We start from the raw sequence: 15658 nt of genomic DNA, 5'->3' as shown, positions 1-15658 counted from the left end.
TTTCACTACAGCAGTAATGCAGTGAATATTGTTGTATATGAATCCTTGTGCCAAATGATAGTGTTTCTTTCAGAAGAATAAGCGGCAGAAATGGTAGGTCAAAGATATGATATTTTTAGTTTTATTAGCTATAACCCTTTGGAAAGACAATTTGCCATTATTTACACATCCATGGACTAACTGTACTATTTACCTTTCTAAAACTTGATAGACACACTTAAATTTTGCCAACATGGTAAGGGGGAAATCGAATTTCTTGTGGTTCCACTATCCTGAGTGTTAGGGAGATGAAGCATCTTCTTATCCCTGGGTTGGTTGCTATTTGTATTTTTCTGATGGGAGTTGTCTAGGTCTTCCCATTGTGGTTCTCTAGCCACACACAGTGATGACCACATTCTCTGTCTTGTGTTTGGCTTATTGTGTCCTTTAATCTGATCCTTTTGCCTTTTAACTTTTGGAGAGTATCCGTCATTTCTAGTTTTCTTGTGTTACTGCATATATTTTAAGTGTAGATCTTTTTTGTCATTTCTGGGGATTTGAAGCCTAAGGAGAAGAATAGGGCGTTCTGTTTATACTCCTCACCTAGACTTGGTACTCTTTTTTTTTTTTTTTTTCAGTCTTCTTGTCCAAATTACATAGCTTTTGAAATGATTTCCTGTAAAGAGTTAATAGTCACACATACACACACACACACACATACCCTGGTTCTTATAAAAATCTCATTTTGGTTGAGGGATTTACTTACTATTGGTAGGGCCTAAAGAAGAACAGTAAATTACCTATAATCCAAGTCAAGGAAAAGGAGGTGCTTCCTTTTCCCTTGTCTCAAAGATTATGTTAAACTGCAGGCTACCTTACTATACTCATATACAACAGCATTTCTCTCATTCTCTCTAGAGATGGAATATACTCATGGTCTTACACACACAACTTCCTGGCAGATGTCAAAGGGGATTTGAGTTACCAGGGGTCAGCTGGATCATGCACAGCAGAGATGTAGGCAGAATGCTTCCCTGGCCTGGAAAGTAGGATAGGACACAAATATCTGGCTTTCCAAAAGCCAGTCACATTATAAAAATTCATTTATATTGAAAATACAAAACAGAATAAGATTAGGAGATCTAATGTTTATCCTTATAGCAAACAGGCAGCACTGGGAGTTGGGGGACCAGACAAAACTCTTGTTTGTACAATAACAGGATACTTTGTATAAACGGAACCTTGGAAATATAGACCAACTTCTTCCTTTCATAGTTGGAGTTGACCATGGAGTCATGGCAGATGGTCAGATGCTTGGTTCAGTGTTGGGAGGGTAGCGGGAAGTAGAGGAAAAAGAAGCATCATATAGAAGTCAAGGCTTACTTGCATACTAAGGCAGAGAATTTTTGCTGCCTTGACTGCCTTTATATACTGATAAAACACAAAAGTGAAGTAGCCTTGGCTTCTTGCAAATGGATCTTATAGGGGGAACAGTTACAGATAGGAATGCGGTGGGCAGAGCACCAGCTACGTCAGAGATTGAGCTTCTAATGTCTCCTCCATCCTTGGCAGATCTCCATAATGCGAGTGATTTGGGATCTCTTTGTCTTGATCTCCGTCTATAAGAAGAAGTCTAAATCGCCCAGGTTCCATTTAATCTAAAAAAGTTTATTTTATTAAATAGCTGGTTTTGTTGGCTGGTCAAAGAAGGGAAGGAAAATAGTTGCTGGAAAAAGCATCTCCAAGGTTCCTAGGATAGTAACATGTATCAGGATGAATTTTATGCACGACAAAGAAACCTGGAAAACATATGTATGCTCAAATATAAAATATATTCTTTAGTGTCAGATGTGTTGAGTATCTGGTTACATGGACAGCAGGGACAGAAGACAAATATATTTTTAAAACATTTCACATCCAGTAAAAACTTAGTAATTTATTTAAATTAGAAAAAATCTAGACTGAAGAAGCATAAGAATCAATTTTGATAAGTTTAGATAAATAGAAGAAGTGATGGAAGGTTCTAGAAAGAGGCTTTTTTGGTTTTGTTTTGTTTTTGAGTACTCCTCACTCTCCCCCATGATACCCAAGAGAAAAGAGCAGAGGAAAGAGACCCAAGATTGTTCTTTGCCAAGATCCCTGTTCTGCTTCTCTGTATTCTCACTTAGAACAGATTGCTTTTCATCACTTATGCTGGCTTTGAGGTTTCTTCCCTCAGCAGGGAAACTGCAAGATAGGAGGCAATGGGAAAACTTTGTTGGGGAGAAATCTCAACCTAGACATCTAATCTCTGCCTTTTGTTAGATCCAGATACCAGCTTCTACCTCAAGTGTCTTTTGGTGCCTTGTTGTAGCTCATAGAAGGTAAATGACCACTTCTTATCTCAGAATGCCCTCCAAAAATAGGTACTTGACCGGTTTCAGGTATATCACAGGTTTAAGGTATATCACATTATTCTGCAGATGTGAATCAGCTATTTTTCCCTGGGATGCTTGCTTAGTTACTGAGGCTGCTTAGCGATTTTTAGAAGTAATAGAATGCTTCCTGTAAACCTTGAGAAAAGACTTCCGTTCTCCCATCCGCTATGCTTAATGAGCAGCAGCTCCCATGTGCCGGGCCTGGTGCTGCAGGCTCTGTGATGCTGTGTCCCCTTCCCACCACTGAGTCTTTCTGATTTAATTTAATTTAATTTAATTTAATTTACCAGGTATGAGAAATACCTACAATGTAGTCTTGTCACACTGGGTTGTAACTTAATTTATGTCTGTGTCTCACTAAACCATTAATTCCTTGAGGAACGGGAAAGGGATTGTGTCTTATTTTTGTCTATACTTTGTATTTGCACTGGCTAAAGAATAATAAAAATGCACTAAGTGTTTTGAGAGCAGATGACTCGAATGTGGTAGTTTCTGAAAGGCAGAGGAATATGTAACAAAGGGAAAAATACAAAAGCATGTCGGAGCTGGAGGAGACGGAGGGAGCAAATCTGTTTTTCTTAAGAGGAAACTGAGGCCCACCTTGATTATGAAACTTGCACAGGGTTGTGCATTGTTAGTGGCAGAGCTAGGACCACAAGCCAGGTCCCCTTGTTCCTGCTTTACTGTACTTTCCTGGGTCTTACCACGTGGAAACACACAGACCATGTTCTAAATAGTGAAATGTAGTCCGTTATCTCACCGAAACACTATTGATTAAATCTTACCCAGTTTTCCCCGACCCTTCCCAGCTTCGAATCTGAAGCTTCACTAAGACAGAAGGTGAGGCATAGCTCTAGAAGATAATGTAACGGATTGGGAGTTGAGGAATTCTATACTCTTCCTTTGGCTGTGGGAATGTAGTATTTAGTAGTGAGTATCTTCTGGGGTATGTCAGTAGGCAAGCAGCATGCCGTGAAACTGGGGTACAGAGATGTGGCCCTTGCCCTTCAAAATAAAAAAAGACCAGTGGAAAATATGGTGGGAAGTCAGAGCAAGGGCTTGCAGCACTGTGTCACTCGTTTCTGTATGAGTGTGGGGCCAGGACCACGTCTGCGTGGGTCATTCTTGAGTACAAAACTCGCACATAGAAGTCAACATGATTAAAAAGCCAGACATCTGCAGTATGCACACGTTTAGTTCAGCCCCATAATATAGTCTGTACTGTGTGATTTAGTTCTGCCTCTCACTGCACTCTGATTGCCTGGCATGCGGCAATCAGAGCAAAGGTTACCAGCACATCAAGAATAGAAAAGACAGAATCATTAACACTGTCAGGTTCTGCAGTCTGTGCATGCTCTCAGAACTCACAGGATGGTCTTTATGGCTGCATAGTGGAGAAAGGAACCCATTACAATCTACTCGTTCAATTTTGTACACTCAGCTTTCTCTTACTATCAGTAATATAGTTTTTAAATATGTCATAAAGACTTAATGCAGTTAGTAAGTTACTCTGCATCTAGTCAGCCCTTCCTATAAGTGCAATATTAGCTGGGGAAAGATCACAGTTGGGGGTTTCGATTTAATGTATACTGCCCATTGCAGTATATTCCATGCATGAAAGTGATCTATTATCCATACTAATTTAATGCTGTTATTCCTTTCTTTCCAAAATAGTTTGCTCACTTTGAGTCTGTGCACACAAATATTTAGAGTACACTCAAATGTTTAATCCTCAGGAATATCAGTTTGCCTTCTTTTCCCTTTGTGAATACAGTTAGCAATTTAAAGTCTTAACAAAAGAGGAAACTAATATATTCATCCTGTTCTTACCATGATGGCAGAGAGTTTCTCTTCCAATTAGGTTGTAAAAAGTCGCCTAATGAGCATTGCTTCCATCAGTATGAAAGAGAAGAAACCAGATGATCTACAGATAACTTTTCTTGAATTGTAAAGAATAACACGCCCTCTTGAGCTATTTTGTGTTTTGCAGAGCATGGGAGGAACAGGTGACCACCATAGAAGTGGCTAAAATGAGTTCTTAAAGTTGAGTGTGAGTTAACACATCTATTTAGAATAATCAGGAGCCCAGATACCAGTGGGGGGTTCACATTCACAAGCTCTTTTCTAAGAGCCTCTATCAGGTCCTTGTAAGAAAGATGAGTGGCAAGCCTAGATTGGACAGGACCCCACTGGTAGTGTAGCCACATGGGAGATGACCGTACTGACGAACTGGCAGGATGAAGGGCAGTTATCCTGCCCCTTCTCTCCTTTGACACAGAAGTTGTTGGGAGGGCAGCAGATCCTCTTGCCCCCAGAACCAAGGTAATATTACTGCTTCTGGAGGAAGGGTAGGAGACACTTTTGTCCACCTTTTGTAACCAGCAAAGATCTGCTTCTGGGGCCAAGCACAGTGGCAAAACCAGGATAACCTCTTAGCCCCAGGATCTTTCACTGATAGAAAACAAAGTTCTGCTTATGGTGCATGAGGAGCAGAAAACTCTTATGCCCAAGACATGGGCAGATAGAAGGCGGAGTTCAGTTGCCATGGGAAGGCCTTGCTCTGAAGTCCAGCTCCCTAGGTCTTTCCTAAGATACAGGCTGGACCAGGAGAACCAAGAACTTTCCCTGCTCCTACCATGAACCTCACATCTAGAAACAAAGCAACAGCACTCCTCTGCTGGAAGGTGAGAGTGTGGAGAGGGACTCCTTTATGACACAGGTGTGAAGGGACTGCCAGGTAGAGCAGGAACACTTAAGAAAAATCTGGCTTTTCAGACCCCACACCTGGTACAAGGTAGCAGTCCATCGCTGGGGGATTTTGATGCTCTGCTACATTAGATAACAGTAGGTTGATTCAAATCCTCTGTAGTAATGGCATGTTGGAAGACCAGGCAAGCCCATTTCCAGGTGGAAATACTGTTTGCCCTAAGTTGCTAGTGTTCTACAAATGATGTCCAGCATCGAGGCCAAAAAAAAAAAAAAAAAAGCCACAAAAGGCAAGAAAAGCAATCCATTGTCAGAAGATAAGGCTATTAACAGAAACAGACTCAGAGATAACCCAGATGTGGAAACTATCAGAGACTTTAAAATAGCTGTGATTAATGTATTTTAAGTTGTAGTGGAAAAAGTGGACAAACATGCATGGACTTGTAAAGAATGTCAACAAGAGATGAAAACTTTTTTAAAAAGAGAGTTAAATGGAAACTACTGGATGCAAAAAACATTTTAAGTTGGGTTTGTTAGCAAACTGGACATAGCTGAAGAAAGGATCAGTTAATTGAAGCTTAAGTCAACAATATAAAATGAAATTATCAGATGTGTGGCATTTCTGTTTTTAATTTTTTGAGAAACCTCCATACCATTTTCCACAATGGCTGCACCAGTTTGCATTCCCACTAACACTGCACAGAGGTTACTTTCTCTCCACATCCTCACCAACACTTGTCATTTCTTGTCTTTTTTGATAGTAGCCATATTGTCAGGTATGAGTTAAGATCTCTTTGTGGTTTTGATTTGCATTTCCCCGATGACTAATGGTATTGGGCATGTTCTCATGTTGTGTGTTTATTTATTTATTTATTTTTATGTTGTCTGTTTTTGATTGTATTATTTGTTTTCTTGGTGTTGACTTGTTTACCCCCCAAAAAAACCCAAAAACACTAATTTGAAAAGGTCTGTGCACCCCTACGTTTCTGGCAGCATTATTTACACTAGCCAAGATATGAAAGCAACCCAGGTGTCCATCGATAGATGAATGGATAAAGATGTTTGTCTATCTATCTGTAAATATATGGCTATATGTGTATATATATTTATATTTATATATTTATATAATGGAATACTACTCAGCCATAAAAAAGTTAAGCTCTTGATATTTGCAACATGGATGGACTTAGGGGGCATTATGCGAAGTGAAGTGTCAGACAGAGAAAGACAAATACCATATGATTTTAATTGTGTATAGAATATAAAAAAACAAAGAGTAGAAACAGACCTATAAGTACAGAGAACAAAGTGATGGCTGCCAGAGGGGAGGAGGGATGGGTGAAGTGGAGTGAGAGGTACAGACTTCAGCTGTAGAATAAATCAGTAGAATAAAAGGTACAGGATAGGGAATATAGTCAATGATACTGTAATAGTGCTGTGTGGTGACAAATAGGAGCTTTACTTGTGATGAGCACAGCATAATGTATAGAGATGCTGAATCACTGTGTTGTATGCCTGAAACATTGTGCCAACTATACTCAAGAAAAAAAAAGTAAATAAACATAAAATGAAACATAGAAATGAAACATAAAATGAAACAGAGAAAGAAGGAAGGAAACAAAAAGGAAGGAAGGAAAAAAGTAAACATAAAATGAAACATAGAAAGAAGGAAGGAAAGAGAAACATAGAAAGAAGGAAAGGAAAAGAGTATATAGGAAAAGACTACCCTCCCATGTTTCTCTTCTACTTTAAATCCTGTAGTACACATACAACACTTCACTTCTCACACCAGATGTATGGATTTCCCACACTCTGTCAATTCTCTGTTATGTCAGCCTGGTCTCCTATAATTCTATTCAGTTCTAACACTAACTGGAGTTAGTGCAGACTCCACAGGTTAAGGGCTCAGTACCACTAGACGGCTAGCTCTCACTTCAGATGCTGATTGCATGTCCTTGAACTTATGACCAACTGGCTATAAATCAGGGTTCCCACAACGCTGCCTTTTTGTTTGATCATTTACTAACACAGCTCACAGAAATCAAGAGAAATAGTTACATTTACCAGTTTATTATACAACAAAGAATATCCTAAAGGATGCAGATAAAAAAATAAAAAAATAAAAAAAATTTTAAAAAAAAAGGATGCAGATAAATAGCCTAATGAAGAGGTACATAGGTTGAGGTTTGGAAGAGTTCCAAGTGCAGGAGCTTCTGTGGCCACAGAGTTGGGGTTTGCCACCTTCTTAGTACATGGATGTGTTCATCAGCTTGGAAGATCTCCAAACCACATACTTTGGGGATTTTTTATGGAGGCTTTGTCACAGAGGCATGATTGATTATTAACTCCATTCCAGTCCTTCTGCCCTTTCTGGAAAATAGGGGAATGGGGTATGGGGCTGAAAGTTCCAAACTTCTAATCATGGATTGGTCTTTCTGGATTGGTCCAGTCCCCATCTAGGAACCCACCACCAAGGGTCATCTAATTAGAACACAAGACATTTCTGTCACCTGGGACATTCCAAGGGATTTAGGAGCTTGGTATCAGAAGCCAGGATCAGAGACCAAACAAATATTACAACAAAAGATACTCCTAGTGCCTCATCACTTACAAGTGTTTGGGAGCTCTGTACCAAGAACCCAGGGCAGATATAAATATATATCTGATTATTTCACAGAGGGAAAATACTGAGAGTAGCACAGAATATCCAAGAACTATGAAACAATATCAGTAGTGTAACATACATGTAATTGGAAATCCAAAAGGAAAACAAAGTATGGTCTAAAAGAAATACTTGAAGAACGGTTGCTGAGAATTATCCAAAATTAATGGAAGCAAAAAAAAATTAATGAAATACATACAGATCCAAGAATTTCATAGATCACCAAGCAGGATAAAAAGAAATGGGGACCCCTCCCCCTATTCTATAAACCCAAACCACCAAAGATAAAGAGGAAAGTCTTGAAGGCAGCCATAGGGAGAAGAAACATTACAAATGGAGGAACAAAGACAAGAATGATACTGGAATAACATCTTTAAAGTACTGAAAGACAAAAAGAGAAATCTTGTCAATGCAGATTTCTATACCCAGCAAAAAACATCTTAAAAAATAAGGGGTGCCTGGCTGACTGAGTCTTGATCTTAGAGTTGTGAATTCAAGCGCCAGTGGGTCCTAAAAAAAATTTTTTTAAGGCCATTTAAAGGGTTTTTCAGACAAACAGAAACTGGGGGAATTTATTGCCAGGAGATGAGTACTATAAGAAATGTTAAAAGAAGTTTAAGTGCCAGATGGCAATTTGGATCTACACAAAGAAACGAAGAGACCCTGCTATGGTGAAAAATGAGGGTGAACATAAATATCTTATATTTTTAGTTGCTTTAAACAATAATTATTCAAAGTAAAAACAGTATGTTGTGAATTTATAATGTAAGCAAAATGTGTGACACCTTAGGAAATACCATTAAAAGAAGAAAACAAATACACTCTTCCAGAATTACAGTGTGTGTTTGTGCACTGTATTGAGGGTAGACTGTGATACAGATTTTAAGACCTAGGGAAACCACTTAAAAAATGAATAAAAGCCAGTTATAGAGATAAGATGACATCATAAAAAATAATTGTAAGTTATGAAAACTAAAAAGAGGCAAAATGGAGCAAAGAACAGATGGGACATATAGAAAACCACTGGCAAGATGGAAGGTTTAAATTCTATATCAACATTACATGGAATGTACATGATCTAAACATACTAATTACAAGTCAGAAATTGTCAGATTGGATAAAAAAGCAAAATCAAACTACATGCTGTCTTAAACCTACTTTAAATATAAAGACCCAGAAAGGTTAAAATTGAAAGGAAGAAGTTATATTGCATAAACACTGACCAAAAGAAGGTATGACCAAAGGAAACTTCAGTACAGTGATTATGTCTAGGGGTTAATGGGACATCACATAATGAATGACATTGGAGTTATTTCACCAAGAAGACATAATAGTCTTAAATATATGTATAGACTTAACAACAGACTTTCCACATACATAAACAAAAACTGATAGAACTCGAGGAAGAAATTAACAAATCTAAAAATTATTGTTGGCAGCCCCAGCCCTCCTCACAGTGATTCATAGAACAAGTTTACTGAGAATCAGTTTAGAATATATAGAAGATCACGGCATCATCACCAGTCATCACAGCTGAATATACATTTGAGTGACATACATGTGGAACCAAGACAAACCGTTTTTTGGGCCATAAGACAAATTTGGACAAATTCAGACAAAGCAGGTCTTCTGAATACAGTGAAATTAAACTGAAAATCAGTAATTTTAAGAGATCCAGAAAGATCCACCAATTATTTGGATTGCTAAGATGACTGTTCATCCCAGATGGTTTGGTGTGGATGGGAATGGTTTGGAAAAGGACATTCAGAGGACTTCATACTGTTAATAACAATTTGTTGAATTGTTTTTGTAACTTTTTAAGAAAAATTCCAGTTAATTATGCTATAGGAAAACTTAAAGAGCTTCAGTATAATGAATTTTAGAAAGACGTTTGATAAATTGTTGGAGGAGAGAAAAGTTGCCTTTAAGTAGAAAGCATACTGATATGGTTTGAAATTCTTTAGTCTTTAATCATTTGACTTTTAGTTAGAAGAGCACTGTTGGGGAAAATTAAATGCCAGTGTTCGGACATGCAGCTGCATAGTAAGTAAAGTTATAGGAAAAATTGAGGTGTAGATTAATTGTGCAGTAAATAAAATTGGGGGAAAATATTAAGTATCTTATTTTAGGAATGAATGTTATATTTATATTAAAAATAAGGTCATAATACCATTGGTATTATTACCTCCCCTCCCCTCCCCTCTCCACACACATTTTCATGTGAGCCTCTCAGCAACCTGGAAGGCAAGCAGGGAAAATGTAATTAGCACACACAGGGACTTGGGGTTAATTTGTTAAGAGGATACAAATCGAAGTAGAGTGTGTGTTTTTGCTCTATATTCAACATTGCCTTCTGCATTTTATCCACGTCATTCTTTACTGGCTAACAGTCCCTTTCAGATTTTCATGAAACCTTGTCAACAGTTGATGTGTGTCATTGCTTATTGTTCAGTTTGAGGACCACATCGAGGAGGGTTATAGGAACAACGAAGCGTGATGCGTTACATGATGGAGGGAGAGGCAGACCTCAGGCTGGTTCTCAAGAGTCCTCACAAGTGATATATACTTGTGAAGTGAAATGAACTACCAAGCTGCTGTGAACACACAAATGCTGGGTATGTGTACATGTATGTTTTTAATAACATTGCCGTGGTGAAAGAGCAAACTGGCAGCTTGTCCACGGGTGTTAGAAGCTGAGGGGGTCGAGAGGGGAAAGGACTCTGGAATAGGGGCTGGAGGCTAGGTTCTGATGCTGCCCAGGATATGGGAATGTGTCTTGGGCCAGTCTGAAGCAGCGAGCTGGAACAGAGTCCTCATAATGAACCCTGGGATGCTCAGAGGGTTGTCAGATCCCTTAAAAATCGCCAACCTTGAGAAATGGCTTGCCATCTGCCTGGGGCTTCAGAAGTAAGAAAAAATCCTGAACTCTCGGTGAGAAATTAGAACCCCAGTCCTGTGCCAGGTTCTCAATAGAAGCAAAATTGCTCTTTACGAGTATTACTTTCCTGAACCGAGGTGCGGAGAACAAACCCCCACTGTGAGAAATAAGTTAACAGTAATGAGTTAGCCTCTATCTAGGAAATCAGCGGGTGCCACATATACACACATGCACATACATGAATTAGTGCACTAAGGTAGGTAATTAAGTTATCCAGATCCACCCCCAGAAGCAGACAAGATGGGTGTCAGCTGGCTTCCATGCATGCTTCTGCCTGATCCTGTCTCCTACTCACAATCAGCTTCCTCTATGGGGGACTCCTATTCACTTTCTGGTCCCTGGCCCAGTGAGCCCAGAGTACTTCCCAGAGCCAGAATGTGCAGTTCACTGGGACCATGACCATGCCCCTGCCAAGAATGAGCCCTCTTTGGGACTAGGACGCCTAGCCCTGCAGAGTGCAATGGTGCAGGGGTGGACAGAACCACTCAGTGGGCTCTTGGCAGTGATAGTAAGTGGGGCCATTCCTGCTTCTACCTCTTGGCTCCTAAACCTGTATGTCCTTCTTGGGGATGTGGTGCCATAGGGAGGCCTGTGATTTGACAGACAGACTGCATCATGAACCACGGCATGCATCCTTTCAGACTCTCTCTTGAGCTGGTGCTTCAGTGTGCTTTAAGAAGCCTGCTCCAGTGCTCAGCGGAGCCATCCACATCTTACATGGTAGCTCCCAATGTGGTGGCCCCAATCCTGAGCCTCCCTGCTGTGAAGTGGAGCCCCTGGTCAGATGCAGTGATGTATGTGATCCCATCAGGCCAGTCTGGGGGCGCTGATGCTGCAGCCCTGTGGATCTTGTCTACGTGTATTCACTGCCTCTCCCCTGGTGGGGTAATTTGCAGTGGGGGTTGACATAATACAAGTCTTCTCACTCTGCCCTGTCCCAAATTTCCACCCGCATGCTTTTATCCAGATTTCCTTGTCACTGATACTGCAGTTCTTTCTTCAGTCCCCTGACCACACAGAGAGGCAGCCTCAGTTATCTGTTTCCAGTTCAGGCTACTCTGTCTGCACAATGCAGAGTGAACTGGTGTATTGCTCACAGCTGCACATGTGGGGAAATGTTCCTCTCCAGTGTCTTCGAGGGCCATCCCCCAGTGCCACTGTAACAAAGCCATGGTTGCTTTTTCGTTTCCCTATCTTATGTCAGGCTGACCTATCACCCAAGCCCAGGTTTGCCCTCATGCTCCCATTAGATAGATGTACAAGTCCTCATGTTGCCAGAGATGCAGAGCATGGAGGGCACAGCAGCTGTGGCGGGTGACTTGGCGATATGGACTTCCTGCTCGTGGGAGTCACTTGGCCTTCCACTCTGGCTCCATCTAGGGTGTGCCATTTCCATCTCTTGGTGGACTAGTTGACCTATAAACTGGCTCAAGGGGAGCCTTGGATACTTGGCCCCTCTCTGTTCCATGACCTTTGCCAGGGCCTGGTAATACACACACCAAGAGCTTTTTTCAAAGGGTGTGTAACTCTTTGCTGGAATGGCATGGCCTTCAGAATCCTAGGGGCATGCATTTGATTTTCCCCTAGAGCTTGCCAGGGGCTCTGGATGTGCCTTTTCCCATTACGAACACGGTCTGTACCGTCCAGGGTCGCTGGGTTATATGGCTTAAATATCTAGGTTGCTTGTGCCAAGCCTGGCCCTGCTAGTCTTTTCTTGCCCTGGGCCACACTCAAGCTGGCACCGCTGTGTTACACAGTCTGTGGGCTAGAGCAGTATTCCAGCCATGTTGCCCCCAGAACCCAACCTAACAGGTACTGTGCTTCTTTCTCTGTGGATTTCTCTTAGGAGTGGCTATCCCAGCATGCCCTTACCACCACACCCCTAGAAGCTTCACCAGAGTCGCCAGACCCAGAACTTTCGTAGAGTTTGTCTCCCACACTCCAGAAGCATGTGTCTTACAAGGGCCTCCAGGGCATAGCCACCCACCACTTGCTCTTCCTCTCCAGTCAGCATGATGTCAGTCTCCCTCCCCATGCCTGGCACTACTTACCCACTTGGCATCCAGGAAGGGATGTGTACAACTGGTATAACTGGTGGGGAAAGGCCTCTGCAGTGGTGTGCTGCCCACTTCTGGAGGGTCCTGGTGGGTGGTGGGGAGGTGTTTGGACTCAGCATCATCGTGGGCATCCATCAGAAGTCCATCCCTGTTCCAGTTGTTAGGATCCCAGAAGCCACAGACTGGACCTGCATAATAATAGAGTGCTTTGAGCATTCAAACATTATGAGTCCAGAGCTGTCACGGTTAGGTCCGAAGTTCCATTACCCACTGAGAAGGCTCTCATGTTCCCACACTTAGCTATTAATTGCTTCTTACCGGCTCTCAGCAGCACCTCATTACCCTTATGCAAGCCACCAGTGCAAGCTGGCAGTAGCTAGCCAACTCTGCACTTTTTGTAGAGGTCTTTCCATCTGTATTTCCCAGGGGTCTGTATTATAACGCCCATCATGGTATTTCTCTCTGGACAGTTGCCAGGTCACTTACAACAACTGTAGCAAGTGAACCACAGTCTTATGGCAGGACTCTCTCTGCCCGCCCTTCCAGACGGCCTCCTCATCGTCTACAGAGGGGTCTGTGTGTGAGACACAGATCTCTGTCTTACCACTTGTTTTCCCAGACCATTATCAGAGCCACTTGTATTTGTCTAGGTCCTCAAGAGACAGCCCTCAAGAAGGGATCACACCTGTGAGGATTTGGCTAGGGGGGGTGGCCTGTGTGGCCGGAAATAGATGAAATGAGAAAAGGCTGGGAGAGCCATCAAACTGTGATGCAAGTCTGACCCCCAGTGAAGTTGGGGAGGGGGCTGGGTAGAAATGCCTCTGGTCTTTGGCTTTGCCGCCTAAGGGAGGTTGGGCAAAGCCCTGGGGTGTCCTTGTCCGTCTCTTGTCTTTGGCAGTTAGTTTGTTACTTCATTCTAATCTCTTGCTGCTGACTAGCCTTGCTGATCTCCGTTTCCTGGGGTGGAGGAGTTAGCCATCTCTGCTGTTCAGGAGAGCAGCTGCTGAGCGCGGTAGAGGGGTCCCATTTCCGAATTCCCAGGGAAGGGCTCTGGCCTGGTTTCAGCCGCATCTGGAATCTAGTTCAGGGTTATGTGAACCAGGTTGTCTTTCTCTAAATTGAAACATTTCCCAGAAAAGTTGGACAAACTACAGGTTTAATAGTAATACCTTATGTAACCTCTAATCCTTAAACGTTTGATTAGTAATCTTTGATTTTTTTCTTAGCATGCAGAGTAACTTTGAAGGATGATCTGGATGGGTCATAGTTCTCCCAGTGAAGGAGTTGAGAGACATACTTAAGTCATTTGTTGGTGACTAATTGGATTAGTTCATTACATGTCTGTTTTTGTCATTACAAAGCATTTTCAAGAGTAATGACTGACCCAGGGTTTTCTCCTTTACCTCTACCCTGCTGTTCAATTTATTCAAAACTGTATTAGTGTCAGATAAACTAAAGGCCATCTGGGGGAAAATACATGTGTTAGAGTACTTTGCATTGGATTGGAAAGCCATAAAAATCATTGCTAGGTAATTAGAACTTTAAAAAGGAGCTATGAAACAATTTTTCTAAAATTGGAAAGAGAGTAGCATGGCCTCTCTCTGTTGTCATTTGTGTTTAGACAAGTGTGGGAGTGCCAAATAGATGCATAACGATCGTGAGAAATGAAGGCTCGGATTAATTAGAGCTGAAAAGCTGGAACAACTGCAGATGAGTTGCCCAAGGAGAAGGCCAAATAGAGATGTGTCTGTCTACGCATGTGGGTGTGCGACTGGCAGACGGTTTTTCAGTGCTCAGGCAGTGTTGGGGAACCGTAAAAGTCTGTGTGGAAAGCCCAGAACTTGTAGTCTCAGTCCCTGAATTTAGAAAATGTATAGTCCATCCTGGAAGAAAGCCCCTGGTACCAGGCACATAGACCCTGGCAGGTCGCTTGGAATGGTAAGTGGGGACATGGATGAACAGCTGCCAGGATGCCTTGTGAAAATCCTTAGACTTCCCTATTATTTTAAAATATGGTACATTAATAGAAAAGGTGAAATGTAATGAGGCCAATAGATCAGGCGATGGCTGCCAGTGTAAAGATAAATGTTACAGATCCCAAGATGAGTGTATGCTGCATCATGAGGGGGCCACCTAGGGAAGCACCAGGTGTGGGGGGTATCTGGAGGATGAGGGAGCAAGAGAGGGAACTGGGGACAAGAGCCTTTATTGCGGTTTCTGTGGGAAGGGATGGGTGAGGCAGGATAAACAGGTTTGGGATTGGCTGAATAATTATAGCAGGCTTTAGGGTATAATGTTGTCCCTAGTTCCCTGGTCCCTGGCACTGGGGTGATAATGGCAGGTGGACAGTGGTGTGGGGTGTGAGAGTAGAGAGGAATTAGTGGGCTCCAGGTTGGTAGGTGAGCTTGTGGGTGAGTTCCCCAGCTCTAGGAATTGGCTAATTCTGGGAACTAGTTCAGGGACTTCCATCTGACTCCAGGGTGTCAAAGCGTAGAATACAGGTATGAAAGACATGCTTCATACACCTGTATAGAGCTTAAATAGAGCTAAGCTTTTTCTCTTGCGTCCTAATAGCATCTTAATGAAGCCTCTAGGTCAGCACTTTCAGTGGAGCTGTCAGGTACCCCCAGAGCCTCCTAGTACCATGTTAAGTCAACAGTTCACTATATAACACAAGAGGGAGATGTCTTAAAAATGAAACTGAAGCAAGGGTGAGTCGGGTATCAGAGCAGGGTGTGAGCACTTCTAACTGGGGATGTCAGGAAAGTCCTGTGTGCATTTTTGAGATTCCCTGTATGGCAAACAATCTGTGCTAGCTCCCACAAGGTTCCTTAATGATTGACAGGCATATCTGATATTGGGGACCTACCAAGTCCAGGGAAAGGAGGAGGAAGGTATG

General features: G+C 41.9%; 1 protein-coding gene across 13 annotated transcripts in view; it reads left to right on the top strand.

Annotated features, from left to right (window-relative positions):
• The window catches only part of WASF3 (WASP family member 3), a 133238-nt gene that overhangs the window by 71596 nt on the left and 45984 nt on the right, over positions 1–15658 (top strand). Inside the window, exon 1 of one of the 13 annotated variants that reach the window (XM_025462651.3) lies at positions 10241–10379. The exons of the other annotated variants lie outside the window; for them this stretch is intronic. The gene's annotated coding sequence lies outside the window, so the exon portion shown is untranslated. Of the gene's footprint in view, positions 1–10240; positions 10380–15658 lie in introns of those variants that run through there. 13 annotated transcript variants of the gene reach the window in all.

Source organism: Canis lupus, chromosome 25, assembly GCF_003254725.2.
Source record: "Canis lupus dingo isolate Sandy chromosome 25, ASM325472v2, whole genome shotgun sequence".
NCBI lineage: Eukaryota > Metazoa > Chordata > Mammalia > Carnivora > Canidae > Canis > Canis lupus.
The sequence above is the reverse complement of the archived record's forward strand: the minus strand, read 5'-3'. Positions and strand labels throughout refer to the sequence as shown.